Raw genomic sequence first — 17,224 nt, 5'->3', positions numbered from 1 at the left:
GCAGATGTCTTTATCATGTGCAAAAGGTAACATTATACATAATGCTGTCAGATTCTCTCTGAAATAGACCTAGTATTCATTCAGTATATGCTAAGATGTAAATCTAAGCATGTTTGAAATGGGGAGAAAACCTCCCTCACTAAAAATCCAAGTTTCTAATGAAAATGCCAATTCACTCACTAATTGTAGTGGCATTACTGGCACAATCCACAAAATAACTGACAAACAATAAGAGTCATAAGAAGAGACAGCAGGCTGGCAGATATACAATGTGAATTAAAGCACAGACTGATCTCCCTGGATGAGTGTTGATCTGCATTATTAAATAAAACAGTGGTAAAATATAGACTACCAAATGTTTTCCTGCAGAAACATGAGAGGAATTGAAATATATTTTCAAAGGATAAGCCTTTCTATGTTCCTACAAGCTCCTTGGTTTTTTTTGTTTGATTCATAAATCAGTGCTACCCTTTCCTAGCCTAAAGCTTTCAGCATGAAACCAAGTCACCAGACAAGAAAAGGGCCTGACACAATTTCCCAAATGAATATTGAAGTGTCTCTGAGGACTTTTGCCATCTGATGCACCTCAAATCCTATCCACCGGCGCATTCTCTTGAAGATATCAGTGTTGGCTATCCTATCTCTGAAAGTAATACCTATAAGAGATTTCATTGCAGTATCTGCCACTGCATTATTGAGACAGTAATTTCAGGAGTGGCATAAAATATATCAGCCAGTTACTGATTTATCCCTTGGTAAATTAAGTAATTAGAATATGCCTGAGTGCATTCGGAGAAGTGGATGTTCCGATACCCACTCCCAACTAATCTGATATTAGTATATACACTAAGCAATTTATACACGTTAGGTCAGATCCTTAGCTGAAGTATACTTTTGGTAGCTTTTTGGAGCTATGCTGATGTCTGGCCCTATGCATGTATGACTAGTCCGCTGAAACGGTCTCCTTGATTATTAGGGGGTAAGAAAGAAAAGCATGTATCAGTAGCTGGTTATTTCTCTTAGGCCTGGTCTATGTTGCTACTTAAGGAAACACTTTTCTGCCAAATTAGCTTCCTGCAGATTCCCTTGGATGCAAATGGCAAACCAGAACCAATAGGAACCACAAGACTCTATAGCTGAGGAGCCAGTAAAAAAGCAAACCATAGAGGCCATTTAGGAGGTTTCTCAGAGCGGGTCCGCAGAGCACTTTGAGAAACACTGCTCTAGGAGATGAAATTCTAAGGTCAATGGGAGAGGGTTATATGACTGACTTATTGCATCTCCATCAGACCTGCTAAATCGACACTGCTGCAATCAATTGCAGTAGTGCTGATTAGCATGCCAGCACAGAGAAGCCTTCGAGTTACCATAAGGTCATCAAGGGGGCTGGACACGATGACCTCCTGAGGTCTCTTCCAGCCCTATGTTTCAATGATCAATTTGACCTATGACATTAGCATCATGAATGAAAAGCTAGATGAAAAACTTGAGAAAGAACAGTTTTTCTATTGGAAAATGCCATTTTGTCAAAACCAAAACATTCCATAGGAATGTATCAATTTTGATTACATTTTATTTTGAAACAAAAAATGAAAAAGTGCTTTGACAAGGACAATTCCAGAATGGAAAATTTGTATTTTTCATTTTGAAATGAGTTTTCATTTAATATTTCTTTTCTTTTTCATTTTAAGTCTCAAGACAATAAAAATATTTGGATTTCATGAAAAATTCCAAAATTATTTGGTTTTGATCTGATTTAGAATTAAAACAAATTTCAAAATTGCAGAATTTCCTGTGAAATGATATTACTGTCTCTCTGGGCAATTTACAACTGCCCGACCTATAAAGTACAAGTGTAAACTTTACATTTATTGTTTAACATAAATGACAATAATCTCTGTTTCTGGCATCAAAGACCCCAGGTGAAAGAATAGCCCCAGTCGGTATGTCTATACAGACCACAAATTGAGCCTTCCAGCCCATATCAACAGACTTGAGCTAGTGGGCTCATGCTGATATTCTAAAAATAGCAGTATTGACAGGGCATTAAGTTGAAGTTCAGGCTTTGATGACCATTTCCCCTCCTAAGCTTCAGAGCTCAAGCTGGGAGCTTCCACTTCAAAACACTATCTACACAGTTATTGTCAGTAAGCTAGTATGAGCACTGGAAGCCTGAGTTTATCTATCCTGACTGGAAGATTCATTGCTGTGGGGTATGAAAACAAGGTCAATGGAACAACACCCTGGGATCTCAATGGAGTCAGGATTTCACAACCTGAGTTCTTATCCTGTGTGTGGGATGGCTGGCTATGACTTCTATAGGGGATTATAAAATAAGAAGCACTTTTACCTTGTCCTTTCAGCTGTGAAAACTGTAAAACTCCTATTACTCTATTATTCTCCCAATTTTAACTGTAACCTTATCACCTTTCAGGTGATTATCTATGGAGAAATATGTGCTTAGGAACCTACATTTAGAATGTTTGTGACACTCTTAGGGTCCATCTATACTGCAGGGCTTAACTCGAAATAAGCTACACAGATTGAGCTACGTCAATTGCGTATCTTATTTTGAAATAGTTTATTTCTAAATAAGGAGCGTCTACACAGCACTTATTTCAAAATAGAGCACTCTTCCTCCGACTTCCCTTAATCCTCATAGAATGAGGGTTACCAGAGATGGAGTAAGAAGTCCTCCAGCTTGACAGTATTTTGACACTATTTTGAAATAACTGCCTGCTGTGTAGACACAGATTAAGTTATTTCAGAATAGCACTAGTTATTTCGAAATAGTGTTGCAGTGTAGACATAACCTTAGCCAAGATAATTTATGCACCACGTTATTGCAACTTACAGTATGTTGACAATTGCTTAGAAAAATCCAGCATGAACCCTCTTGAAAAGTTGTATGCTGATCATGTACTTTGGATTTTTTTTTAATTCTGAATTTGCTATATGTTCTTATTTCAGCATATATACAAATACTATGAATGTAACAGGTATCAAAGAGTAAATAATGTAGCCATCTTGTTAGATGGCTTCTGGAAAGTTACAGTGGACTTACAATCTTATATTTACAAAGCAGTCAGATTTTATTCAGACGAATACTTTTTTGGCAAAAGAGAAAAATGTAAAGAACTCAACATCTTAGCCTTCATAAAAAATGGCTACTAAAATAAAGTGTTCAAACAGTGCTGCCACTTGGATTTTAGACTTTTGCTGCATTTCATGAACACTTTATGCAACTTTCCAGAAGCCATTTAACAAGGTGTACATTATTTACACTGTTGGAAACAAGCTTGGAATGTCAGAGGCTGATTTAAATGGCAAACCAACTCGAATTTCTATGATTTTATGATAAAAATATTAAATCTATATTGGTCATTTGGCATAGCACTAATGAAGTCTGCAGGACCAGCGCTGGCCATACCATGAGGCGAACTGAGGCGGATGCCTCAGCTGCCAGATTGTGGGGGGGGCGCCACTAGGACTCAGAGTGTGGAAAATTGTGTCTGCTGCTGGTGCAGCAAGGAGGCATGGGGGCGTCATTTGAGCTCCCTGCCTCAGGTGCCAAAATGTTGTGGGCCAGCCCTATGCAGGACAGAATATTTTCACAGGATTAGGATCTCCTGCTTCAAAGAGTCATGCCCAAAGTTCAGCGGCTTTGTTTTCAATGAGAGCTATATATATGAGTAAGTGAGAGAATAATGACACAGAGGAGATAATTTCCTCTGACAGAGTTCTTCTCCAAATTCAAGTTCAAGTGATCTGTTGTGTACATATTTCAGATCCAATCACACTGAATCCAAACACCCTATCATTTATATTCACACAAGCTCCCATTCACTTTAAAGGGCTGGGCACATGCAAGTGATGGTTTGATGGTGCTCCTGTTGTAGATATGCCAAATCCAACATTACTCAAGTACCATGCAGAACAGGGTAGCAATAAACTTATGGGAAAGTGTAGTGGTCTTTTTTGTTATCAAGTTGTGCATACATACAATCTTTCTCCATATACACACCTTTCTCACTCTCTTTTTCTCTCTCATAGAATTTAAAAAGCAATAAATAATTTTAAAACAAATTTTATTTCAGCAGAAGTAATGCCTCACTGACTTAAATAGCTACACTACATACTATTCGTGGTGGTGCATTTTGTACTTGCATACTCTAGGTGGTATTAATAGCATTAATATTTATATAGTCATAAACTTAACTTGCACAATTGTGTCATTTATATAGTATTATATTTCTTACAAGTATTCTTCCTGTCAAATTTATTTCTGGCCCTTTGAAGGTAAACTCACAGTAGTATAAGGTCATATATGTGGAGTTTCAAGTTCTTTTTAATGTTCTATCTATAAAAGTAATGACCTTTATATAGCCATCTATGACTTTCTGCAGTGCCTTCAAACCCAACAGTTCTTTAAAACTATTAATAGCCATAACATTATCTTAGTAATATAAGCATTGTAGTTGTCTAGATTTAATGTCAGTGGTGATGTTAAAAATGGAAAGAGAAGATATACCTGTCTGTATCACCAACTCTTGCATTATCAATTTAAAAATATACATGTAAAATTAAAAAAAACCACTCTCACAGATAGAAACACTTGTAGGGTATTTGGAGGAAAGAAGAGCAACTCTGTGGAAATGCTATAATAGCAAAGGTGTCTAGTTAGAAAAATATCATTGTTACTAACGTAAAAATGTTAGAAGTGTCAAGGAATCAACATCTAGGTGACCGATTTATATATGTGGTTCTAAAATATTGTGAAGAGGAGCCTGGATGTTTGGAGCTTGTGGTTGATATTTGTTATAAAAACAAGTTTTAAAAAAAAAGGAAAACCAAGAGTGAAAAAGTTATGATAAAGGGGAACCTACACAGCTCAGCAGCTACTTGAAGAAGGAAGATAAGCTTTCCTTGTAGATCAGAGTTTCAGGGGATTGAACAGAAAGTCATACATGTAGAGTACATTCTCATGAACAATTAACTGCTCAAGAGTTAAGAAGAAATTTCCCCTATGGAGAGCTTATATACCTAATATTCCATTAAAGATTTCTTTCATCTACCACAATGCAGTGACAATATACTGGACTAGATAGACCTATTTACTGACAATTTTTGGTTCCAAAACCCAGCATTACTTCATATATTTCTGATACTAAATATTAGATTTTTGTTACTAAGTACTGAAACTTGGCAACTGAATTATTTAAAACTTTATATTAGCTTCTTTTTCATATATTTTTAGCACTAATCCTCAAATTCAGTCTAATACCATGTAGTCTTTTCCCATGTCTACTTATCAGATTTAGCATTGATTAAAGCTCCTTTTTTTCTGCTGCTGCTTTGTATTACATACAGGTATCTCTTGCAGAGATGTTTGTAGATATAGATATAGATTGCTATATAAACTAGTTCCTTCATGTTTGAATTTTGACCAAAGTTGTGCCAATATTATAGTGTTCTCTCCTTTTCACTTTTTTCTAACAATTATGAAACAATGGTATCAAAATTATAGTAATTTCTACCACTATGGCACCAGTTACTGATTCACATAACATCAGGATATTTTATAGGGATATACAGTAGAAAAAAGTACCATAGTGTTACCAGCTATTCTTATACCTATTAAATGTCTAAATTAGTAACAGGCATTGCACCCTACAAAGTCCCTGACAAACCCTGAGTCTGAGAGTAGGGATTATGTTAGGTTTATAATGCTGCTACATCACTTATAAAATGATGCCATTCTTGTTTTTTCATGTTCAAAACATGACATAAAAATGAATAAATTAAAACTCATAACACCATTGTGAGTGGGTAATTACACAAATTCCAGTTTTACTTATGGGGAAAATGAAAAACAGAAAGGTTGTGTGAGGTTTGCCAAGTTATATCATAAATTCGTACATTAAAGGGCCAGAGGGAACCATTTTCATCATCTAGTCTGAATTCTGGTAGAACACAGGTCCCATAGGATTAATTCCTGTTTGAAGTAGGAAAAAAAACCTTGTAGACAAACTTTCAGTCTTGATTTAACAATGATCAGTGATGGAGAATCCTACACAACACTGGATAAATTGTTCCAGTGGATAATTATCCTCTCTTTTAAAAAATGCATCTTATTTCCAGGCTGAAGAAGTCAGTGTCAGAACCAGGATTAAATTTCAGGCACCGATGACTCTCAGATCTGTGCTCTGACCAATAGACTACACAGCAAGACACGTTTCTGTGATTAGTTGGTTATTTTCTGCCAACAATCCACTCAATACTATCTACTCTCTCCTCAGTTCTTGGTTCCAGATCTGATGCAGTTAGGGAGACTTTCCTTTAAGGGGATAGAACAGAGAGGGTAATGACCCTGTTGAGCATGTTTACTCTGAGTTGGCTCACATGTTCTAGGCAAAACAGAGGGTTCCCTAATGAAAACATGGGCTTCATGAGTTCTAGAGTACAAACTCTTATGTGTCTCCTTTCAGGTTCAGACTGCCCCCAGAGCAGTGTAGATAACTTTTTACTCCAACTTCAGCTATATAAAAACAACAACAACAATAATGCTATCCAGAGGGCTCTGCAGATTTTCTTCTAGCAGAGCAACACATTCACTGTCACTGATTTATACACAATAGTAACCTGGAGATTCCTTTGCTGGACACTGTGTCAGAGGTCACCAATCATAATAGCACTATGTGCAGCAGGGCATGCACCTGGGAAAAGCCAGTCCCAAATCCCTCTTCACCACTTTAAAACACTTTTTTAATGTGATTTGTTATGTCGTGTGGAGTTTCAGAGTATAGGAAGAAATCAGTGGAAAGGCAGAGAGCTGGAGTAGGTGCAAGTGTCCATTTTATTGCATAGCACAGAATTCACCAGAACAAGCCCAGACTAGCTGGGCTGACCCCAGTGACCTACTCAGTTACCATAACAACAAGATCTATATCTACAACCCAATATACAACATATTCCTCCCCCCTTAATAAAAACGTCCCTTTAAGAAAACAAAAACTAACTATGAAATGAGGGTAGTACGCCTCAAGTTCCCAGCTAACCCTGGGGATTATTTTGCCTCATCTGTGAGTTAATCTCAACTAAAGGTCCAGCCGTTGAGGAGGCCTCCTTTCTCTAGGTGGATTACGGCGGACATCCGGCGTTCTCGCACCCGAAGATGTTATGGGTGCAGGCCTGACACTGGGCTGGGAACTTGAAGTGTGAACAGGTGAGGCTGTTGGATCAGCCTGCTCAGGGAGGAGGTTATTGTTCGCTGCTGGTGGTGATGGAGGAGGAGAGTCAGGAGCAGGTGATTCTTGACATGGTAGCTCACCAGCAGTGGGAAGGACGGGCAACTCAACTGGAGATGTGCCTCGGGGGCAGGAATAACCTGTCAATAACTGATCTACATGCCGCCGCCAGATGAGATCTTTCGCAGTCCGGACAGTATAGGAAACAGGTCCTGTTTGAGCAATAATAGTGGCAAGGACCCATTTAGCTCCAGGAACATAGTTCCGAGCCAAAACTGTCTGTCCTGGACTAAAGGTTCGGTCTTTTGCTCTGGATGCACGCCTGATAACTTGACCTTCCTGCTGACGTTGCACAATTTGTCGTGGTTCTGAAGGTTTCAGCAAATCAAAGCACGTGCGTAGCTGACGTCCCATCATTAGAAAAGCCGGGGACACTTTGGTTGTAGCATGAGGAGTGTTTCTGTAGGATAGTAAGAAGGTGTCCAGACTCTTTTGTACATGTGAATGTTCTCTAACCGATTTCAAAGCTTGTTTCATTGTCTGGACAAACCTTTCAGCCAATCCATTTGTGGCCGGGTGATACGGTGCTGAAGTGATGTGATGGATCCCGTTTGCTTTCAGAAAATTTCCAAACTCCTGAGATACAACAGACTGTTGTCACTCACAAGTTGTTCAGGAACACCCAAATGACAGAAGATTCCCCATAATTTTTGGATAGTACTCTCAGCAGTAGTGGAAGGCATTATACAGACTTCTGGCCATTTGGAATGAGCATCTACCACCACCAAAAACATGTTACCTTCAAATGGGCCAGCAAAATCAACATGAATACGTTGCCATGGTTTTTCAGGCTACCATAACAACAAGATCAATATCTACAACCCAATATACAACATGATTCTGTCTCATGTTTGCATGCAATTGAATAGAAATAGAGACAACTCTTTGGGAGAACAATTGATACTGATGGATGAATTGTGGAACTAGTTGGGAGGAAGAGAAGGGAGTGTTGGTGATGCTGGGTTAGAGAGATGCCAAGTCCCATATCCACTCACTCTATGCTGTCCCAGAGCCATCCCTGATAAGAGTAAAAGTGTTAATCATCATTTTTCCACTATCAAACATGTGTGATGGATTCTGCTTTCCCTTGCAATGATGCCAATAAGGATTAACTCCAGTGATGTCAAAGGAGCTACAAGAACATAAAACTAGTATGAGATCAAGGTCAGTCCAAAGGGTTCAATGCTCTACGCCCAATGTTACTAGTGAGGTGTGACGCTAGAATATTCACAAGGACTTATTATTATCAGGGGAACTCCCGTTGAATTAGTTCAGTGAGGTTTTTGCCTGAGTAAGAATTGCAGGATTTAGTCCCATAGAAACAAAAGTATCACAAAAGATTCTTATTTCTATGGCAATCAAGGGTAAGCAGTAGCAGTGTTTTTACTGTTTGATAGTAGAGTATTTGCATTACTAGCCATTACATAACAGTTGAAAAACAGTTTTTTTCCTGTCTGGACACATTGTGCTTGTGGTTCAAGAACACATTAGTAGAGGTTCAAGAACACAAGGTGACAGGCTTTCAAACAGAATCATGACATTATAACAACTGTCTCTTCTGTGCCATAGATTTCACACTGGGTTCCAGTGCCTTCATAAATTGTTGATGGATGTGCTGTGGTAGAAGCATTATGTCTTTAATTCCTTTTGTGATGGAGCACTGGCTAAATTTGTGTCCATGTTAAAGGTGCTTATGAATATAATTATGCTTTACCTACATTGAGATAAGTGAAAGGAGAATCAGACACCATGCATTTAAAAATATTTTCCTTCTTCACTACTTGCCAGTTACGCAGCTCATAATTAGTATTTCCTTCCATAACAGATGAACTTTCAAGCACCACCTAATCCAGAGCAGAGAGTATCAGTTAATACACTGTTCAACTGCTTTAGGGCAAACTTCTCCCACCTCGACTAACGCAATGCCCTTTTCAATGGTGTCTTTACATTTCATTTTTTTCTTTCTATCTAATGTTCTTATATGTAATTCACTACTATGGTATACAATGAAGCTTTTCTTCATCGCCCTCAGGCAAAAAAAAAACCCTCTACTGACCCTTGAGTTATAAAATAAAATACCTACATGTACATATGATTAACTGCAACACATGAAGAGGGTTAAAGTGGAGCCACAATGATAGTTTATAAGAAGAGCAAGCTAAGAAGAGGTAACCAAGTCTCATTATAGAAGTTTGTGATATGGCTAAACGAGGAGTGGAAAACTAGTAAAGCAAGCCAAAATAATAATAATAATAATAATTAATAATAATAAAAAGGTAGGGAAAGAAAGCAAAACAGGACTACCCACTCAGGATCTCTGTTTTCTAGTAACAACTCATCCACTGGTCACAGAAAATCAGATAACTATCAAAATGCAGCACAGACATATTCCCTATCTCTGGATTGTTTGGCATAGGCACAACACTCTGGGTTCAGAGAACAACAGTTTCCCAAACAGGGTCTTCCTTGCTTCTCCTAGACCAGATGCTTTTATGCTCTTTCCTTGGAGTACCTGTGTGAACCTCAGTTGCCAGAGACATGTCACAGCCCTCACATTCTGTCACGGGCACATAAAAAGTTGGGAATACTACATCATAAAGTTTCTAGTCAGACTGAGAAATTCATGCCCACAATAGGGATGGACTGCTTTAACCTGCATTTACCCACACCTTTCAGATAGTTGTGTTTCCTGCTATAGTCCTGTAAATTAACTTTGGCTTTAGCTAAATTTAAATATGATTATGTTTAAACTGTTATAAATTAGATTATCTGCCCCTCGTTTCCCATATAGATTTCCATTATAATCAATTTAGGCAAAATTGATCCCTGGCTTAATCTCCCTAAAACTCTTCTAGTATGTAAAGGATCTGAGTTGGCATAGTTTACAAGATGTTGGATTGGAGGTGGGGAGGAAAAAGATGATGTAAAACATCAGTTTAGACTGCTAAGACTCATTTTTATGTTCCCCTGAATTTATCTCATTTTCTTGCAAAGCCCATTTATAGTGGAGAATGGAATTCAGCTGGTGTTAACAGGAATAAAGGAAATGTAAAAATATTGAATGACTGTTCTAGAGTTGAACTGTATTTAATGTACAGTCAGCTGTAATTAGATCTTGTCTTCCACAATTTTATTTTTCATGGTATTTGCCAGAAAAAAACTCCAGATTCTTGATGCAAGTGTGTGTGCATGCACAAGTGTGTTTCATATTCCCTTTGCTCAAACAGGGATGGATAAATTGCATTCCAAATAGGCAATTAGGCATTGGTGTAACACAGAGTGCAAATGTAAGGTTATCACCTCAGTTGGCCCCAGGGAAATACCACCAGTTCCTCCACTCTGTACCATTATAGAAGGGCTCTGAAACTACTTTGGAGACAGAGAAGGGTCAGCTTGCCAGGCTGCTAAAGTCTCTCTATGTGTCACTATTAGAAGCTCTCTTTTACATAGAATTTTTATTTATTTATTGGTAGGAGTCAAGGTTCATGTGCTTTTGGAGCCTCAGAAGAATGTTCTTCATTTGCAAACCAGTGGATTTTCATTGGCACTGAATCTGTCTCTTGATCACAATTCTGGTAACTATATTGCTTCTGATGTATTGTTACGGACTGGCACCATCTTCACAATTCTTATCTAAATTATAGGGGGAATAAAGTTGTAGACACATGACATCTATTACTAATAGAAGCTAAATTCCTGTGCAACAGGAAATCTTGCTCCATGTTTTTATGTTTTTTTGTGAAGAATCATACATTTTTGAAAACTTATTAAGAAAAAATAAAGGTAAATAGATTCATAGTCTAGTAAAGATGAAGAAATGTTTTTGAGGTGCTTGCATTGGAGTTTATATTTCACCTTTCTGAATAGGAAAGATTTATTTTATTTGCTTCTTTAGAGTATATAGTGATTATAGTGTTGGGAAAAGGAGCCAGAATGACTGCCCTGGAAAAAATAAAACCTTTTATTTATCCATAGAGGAGGTAAATCCCACCACATTCACATCCTGGTCCACCATGTGTCTCAACTTTGACCCATTTTTAGGAATGAGTGCTGAGATTCACCTACTCATTTCATACAGGGCATTGAAATGCCATCAGATTGTAATGACATTAGGATAGTTAGTATTAAGTTGAACTGCATTGGAACCAATAAACCAAAGGTTAAAGGAACCTTAATCCTATTCTCAAACCATTTAGTCAGCTATTCCCTCACAATTTTATTATTCTAATGTCACGGCTACATTCTATGCTTTTATCAGATCAAAAGCTCCATTCTAGACAGTTATAAAATGAATCTAAAAATGAATCAAGAATTAATTATTCTTATTACTACACTATGAGAATGCCCTATATTTTTTGACAACCCCCCCCCCCAAAATTTGAGTTTTGACAAACCAGTGTTTTTCAAAGGGCAAATTTCTGATCAGTGGCAGTATTGAGCACCCAAAATTCCAGTAGAAGTTATTGGAATCTTTGAGTTCTCAGCACCTCTAAAAATATGAGCCTCGTTTTGCTGTCTCAATTTGCCTATACCCAAAAGACAATGATAACACTTCACTGGCTAATAAGATTTTCGATGACTAGTTAGTGATAACATGCTTTATGGTATAAAATGCTACATAAATCTCAGTCTTGTTATAATATATATGTTTTTGAACAGCTGAGAGCCTAAAAAGCCTTCTGACCTCACTCAAGGTCTGATTGCTGTAGCTCTAATTTTCATTAGTTTTGGCATTCATCCTGTTTTTCTAACACAGTCACAATTTCTAAATGGCAGAAATAATGATTTGGCATTTAGAAAGTGCTAAGGCATTAGCATTGTTATAATTATAAGACTGAAAACTAGGAACTTTATTAAAATCTTCAGACACCTTCCTTTGGGATACAGGCTCATTGTTACTTGCCTCTGTTATTAGAACTAAGGATTTTGCTTTTCCCATCTGCAGAATTCTACTCTTGGTATCGATACAGTGATTAGAGGGGGAGCTGGTAGTCCTAAGCCTTATATTTAGGTTGTCTAACAATTTCCATGATAAAAAAAAAAAATATTGTGACCTTTTCTTTCAGAAGCTCTCTCACCTCAATTTTTTTAGAAGGCCTTGATATTTAGTAGGGAAGAGAGCCCTATCCAAAGTGCCTTTTCTGTGTTCCATGAAATTCCTCTCAGATTTAGTTGAGTTGTAAAATATTCAAATTAGCATTCCCCTTCTCTCACTTGTGTTCCCCAAGAAAAATGTGACTTGGAATATGACCCAACTTCCCACCCTTCCTTTCCTTTGCCACGAGGACTCAAGTGGTGCAAGAGCTCTTTCATCTCCAGAGTTGGGGAAAGAGAGCTGAACCAGGCTCACCACAAAATGGCCAGGGAGCATCAGATGGGAGTAAACCCTCCACCACTTGGAGTGAGGAAAGAGAAAGCCAGGTCAGGATTCTGCTGACCACCCTTGTTCAGTGCACAGACTGGACACAAAAAACTGCATGGGCAACCAACCACATTTCCCAATTTTTGAGTGCTTAACTTTACAACATAAATAATGTACTTTTCACAGGTTTTTGTATGGAATTGAATAGGTATAATAGAGGAACAAGGTCAGGCTCTCTTTTATAATCTGTGCTTACTCTGAAAGCACAAATAGGCTGAAAATCAGTTGGCTCTTCTAAACTGATAATTTCTCCATCACCACACAATAGTGGAGCATGCTGAGGATCACTGAGGGCAGCTGGGCCACAGGGCTACCGTGCTTCAGCTAATCTCCGGTGGTAGATGGACACTTGGAGGTTGTTACCAGTTGTCTCGGATGATATATGGCCACTTGAAGTCAGTGGTTCCAAACTGTGCTTTAACTTTCACTGCCTTTAAAAAAATGGTGCAGGGGAATCGATAGCACCAGCATGAGAATCAGGAGGCTGAAACCAGCTCCTGTGTGGATTCCTAGTACTCCAAGGGAAGACTAAGCACTAAATCTGAGCCATCACCCTTGAAGCTCATGACAGCCGTAAAGCCTTCCTAAACTGGTCTTCTCTCTTCCTTTCTTTGATATATTTCTTTTACTAGGCACATTTTCCCTTTTTCTGTTTTTTGTATTTTTGTGGTGGTCTGTTACTTTTTGTCATAGGGGGAAATCTATTTGCATACATTTAATCTTTTACCATTTTGGCTATTTTAATTGTATACTCTTCCCCTTAGTTTTTTAGTCTTGTGAGGATCTTTCATTCCTTGGCTCCACAACTTCCCTCTCATACCCTTTTGCCAACATATTATCAATGACTGATGTTGCATAACTCTCATCATCACTCTCTTCAGCTTATTTCACTCTGGAGCCTGGGATGCTGAGAATACACATTAGAACATTTAAAAAGGAACATTTTAAACAAGCATTTGATTAAAATCAGTAGCAGGTCAAGAGATCCCATGCACATTCAGTTCCCGGCAGGTGGTTGTCTGCTGGAAATTATAGTTCAGAGTTAGCCTGAATTTAATGAACTGGCTTACTCACACACCTGGGTTTGGATAGGTTTTTTCTAATTTTTATTGTTGTCTTATTTTTCCTTTTCTTGTTTTCCTATTGAACTATAGTTTGTTTAGTTACACAATGCTCAAAAGATGGAAAGCCCTGTACAATTATCATTAAGGGCTAAGTATTGTTATTATCCGTGATAAGGAGAGTGTGGTTATCCTTACAGCCATTTATTTAGTCCAGAGTATCTGTTTTAGGGAGATGGGAGATCTTTTCTATGCTCTTAGCCTGCCATCTTAGAAAAATATCTACAGACTTAAGAAAACAGTTCACAAGCCTAAGGGGAGCTTAGTGAAAGCTAATGGAGTCTCTCAGTCTCTTTAATGTTCAAAAGAAGCAAAAGACTTAGAAGTGCTATTTTGAACCATTGTAAATCAAAGAAGTATCCCATTGCTAGGCACATAGAATGATTATTCTATCAGAGAAACAGAGTATCACTTTGATTTGTACCAGTCACAAGGAGGAAAAATAGTAGTGACCATTTCCCTTTGAAATAAGTAAGATTCTTTATATGAACTGTATTTGGCTTTCTGTAAAGGGATGGAAAGAGAAAAGGGGGGAACAGGTTGGGAAATGTGAGGGAAGGAAGAGGAGGGAATGTGAAAAAAAAGTCTGGGTTTCATTTGGGAGACACAGGAACATGCACTGGGGACAAGGAATCATTCAGAGAGAGCATAATTTATTATGCCAACTCTGTCCACATATCTACACTGACAAATTCATCACTGGAGCAAACAACACAAGCCACAAAATCAAAGGGTCATTTGACTGCTTATGTAGTAATTTGATCTATGCCATCAAATGCCAACAGTGCCCCTCTACGATATATATTGGTCAAACTGGACGTTCTCTACGTGAAAGAATCAATGGACACAAGTCAGATATACATAAAGAAAATACTCAGAAGCCAGTGGGAGAACATTTCTGTTTATCTAACCATAATCTCACAGATCTGAAGGTGGTGGTCTTGTCACAGGCCAGCTCCTCAAGCCAAATCCACAGGGAAAGCTTGGAAGTATAATACATATGCAAATTCAATTCAATTACTTATGGACTTAATCAAAATATGGGGTGGTAGTAGGGTTGCCAGATGTCCGGTATTGTACCAGACAGTCCAGTATTTGCTTGCTTTGTCCGGTAAAAAAAATCAGAAAATACCGGACATGTGCAATGTCTGGTATTTTCTGTTTTTCCTGGCTGTGCACTGGACGGAAGCCTGGCAGGGGTAGGGGGAGTGGCTGAGAGTCCCAGCTGGGAGGCAGAGCTGCAATTGCCGCAAGGAGCCCTCAGTCGGTTGAGTGTGAGGAGTTGGGGAAGCCTCCTCCTCACTCGTGTGTCACCAGGAGCCTGCACAGGACAGGCAGCAAGTGCCCAGGTCAGTCCCGCTCTCCGCCGGCCAATTTGCTCCCTCCCTATTCCCGGCCGGCCAGTTCTCCCCCACTTCTCCTCCTGATCTTCTCTGGCCAGCCTCCCTGCACTCTGCCCCAGCTTTGCTTCCTGCTGGCCCGTTCCTCTTCCTGATCTCCCCGGCCAGCGCTGCTGCACCTCTCCCCGCTCCCTCCAGCTTTGCTTCTCTCCTCCTGGCCCTCCCCTTCCTCCCGGCCAGCGCTACTGCACCCCCCCTCACCAGCTGTGCTTCCCGCTCCCCCTTCCTCTCGGCCAGCCCCACGGTCCCTGAACCCACCCCCCAGCTCTGCTTCCAGCTGACCCATTCCTCTTTCTGATCTCCCTGGCCAGTGCTGCTGCACCCCCCCCCCCCGCCAACTCTGCTTCTCACCCCCCTTCCTCCCAGCCACCCTTGCGGCCCCTGATCCCCCCCAGCTGTGCTTCCCGCCCCCCCTTACTCCAGGCCAGCCCTGCCCCATCCCAGCCAGTCCCCCCTCAATATCCCGTGGCCAGCCCTATTCCGCCCAACATCCCCCCACACCATGACCAGCCCTGGTTCCCATTGGCCCTCCCATCTTCCCTGGCCAGCCCTGTTGCCCGCCCCTTCCACCCCCATTAGCTGTTTCCAGGCCCCTCCCTTCCTGGCTGGTCTCTCTCCCCCCCCCCCCCGACCACGAAACGTGTCTGGGTTTTTGTTTGTTTTTAAATGACTACCTGGTAACCCCTAGCAGTGATCCAGGTACTTGGAGTTTTTTTATTTTTTGCTCAACAACTTTGGTCCCTCCCTTTTTTTTCCTTCAACAAAATTTGTTCCCAGTGTTTGTTTGTTTGTTTGTTTTTGATGGGGGGGGTCTGTATTTTTGTTTCAGCCATCTGGCAACCCTAGGTGGTGGAGCCTTTATCACTAAAGGTGCTAACAGCTTTCAGAATGGTATCCTTCCTGCCTCAGCAATCCACCCACTGGCTTTGATCTTTATCTCCTCAGGTTTAGCACCCTTTCTCCTGATACTTTATGTACAGAGGTAGGGGTGTGGGTGACAGAGCATCTTCCCTCCTGCTTCCCTTCTCCTATTTATTTAGAGTTTTCTTATCCTCTAGTCATAACTCTGGTCATCTGAAGAAGTAGGCGGTGCCCACAAAAGCTCATGATACCACTATGTTTTGTTAGTCTATAAAGTGCTACCAGACCATTTGCTTACTGTTGTTTGTTTGTTTGTTTGTTTCATTTATTTCTGTGACTGTTGGGGTCTTCCTAGCTGCTTTGCCATTGTCAATGATTTATTCTTTTGGAGAAGAAAAGAACATTCAAGTTCTTTGTTTAGACAATGGAACCGACTACATATTTAAAAAATGACATTGACTTTGAAAAAAGATTCAAGGACAAAACAAGAATAAAAACCCAAAAGCAAGTTAAAATTTGGGCTGATGGACACTGAGAAAGTCACTTTAACATGTAACTCTGTTTTATCCTCTCTTCAAACTAAAACAAACCATCACTGTTAGATTTCATAAAGTATGTAATGGTGTACTGCATCACTCACTGAAACTTCAGGCAAAAATTTCATTTTGAACAGCAAATTAAACACTTAAGTATCCTGAATAACTGACGGAGCCCATTATCTTGTTTTATTATACACGTCTTTAAAGATTCCCTTGATGCAGCAGTAACTGCCTGCCAGAATCAACTGAGTTTATGGAATCGAAGTTTTAGAAGTTTTCTTCAAAATATTGTTCTTAAACCCATTATGCCTAACATCATTCAGATCTGTCCCAGAAAGTTGGGGAAAATTGTCTTTTTGTTTAGTTTCTAATGTATCAAAAGTGCTCTGTAATAGTTGTATCTTCTTTCCATTTTATGGGAGGGGACAACGTTTATTAACTGTGTTTTCAAGAACTGCCAGTTTACAATATATGTACAGCATAGACTGATGGATTATATACTTTGAATTATAAAATGGGCTAGGGAAATCAAGTGATGTGACTGGCTTACCATGCAGTTAACAGAATATAATAA

General features: G+C 39.4%; 1 protein-coding gene across 13 annotated transcripts in view; it reads left to right on the top strand.

Moving 5' to 3' along the window:
- Positions 1-17,224, top strand: part of FLRT2 (fibronectin leucine rich transmembrane protein 2) — a 148,452-nt gene that overhangs the window by 22,310 nt on the left and 108,918 nt on the right. For 6 of the 13 annotated variants that reach the window (XM_006112039.4, XM_075926754.1, XM_006112037.4 and 3 more), the window contains one exon: positions 10,781-10,882. The exons of the other annotated variants lie outside the window; for them this stretch is intronic. The gene's annotated coding sequence lies outside the window, so the exon portion shown is untranslated. The remainder of the gene's footprint in view (positions 1-10,780; positions 10,883-17,224) is intronic. 13 annotated transcript variants of the gene reach the window in all.

The sequence above is a fragment of the Pelodiscus sinensis genome, chromosome 4 (genome assembly GCF_049634645.1).
Source record: "Pelodiscus sinensis isolate JC-2024 chromosome 4, ASM4963464v1, whole genome shotgun sequence".
Lineage (NCBI taxonomy): Eukaryota > Metazoa > Chordata > Testudines > Trionychidae > Pelodiscus > Pelodiscus sinensis.
This window is presented reverse-complemented; position numbering and strand designations above follow the sequence as displayed.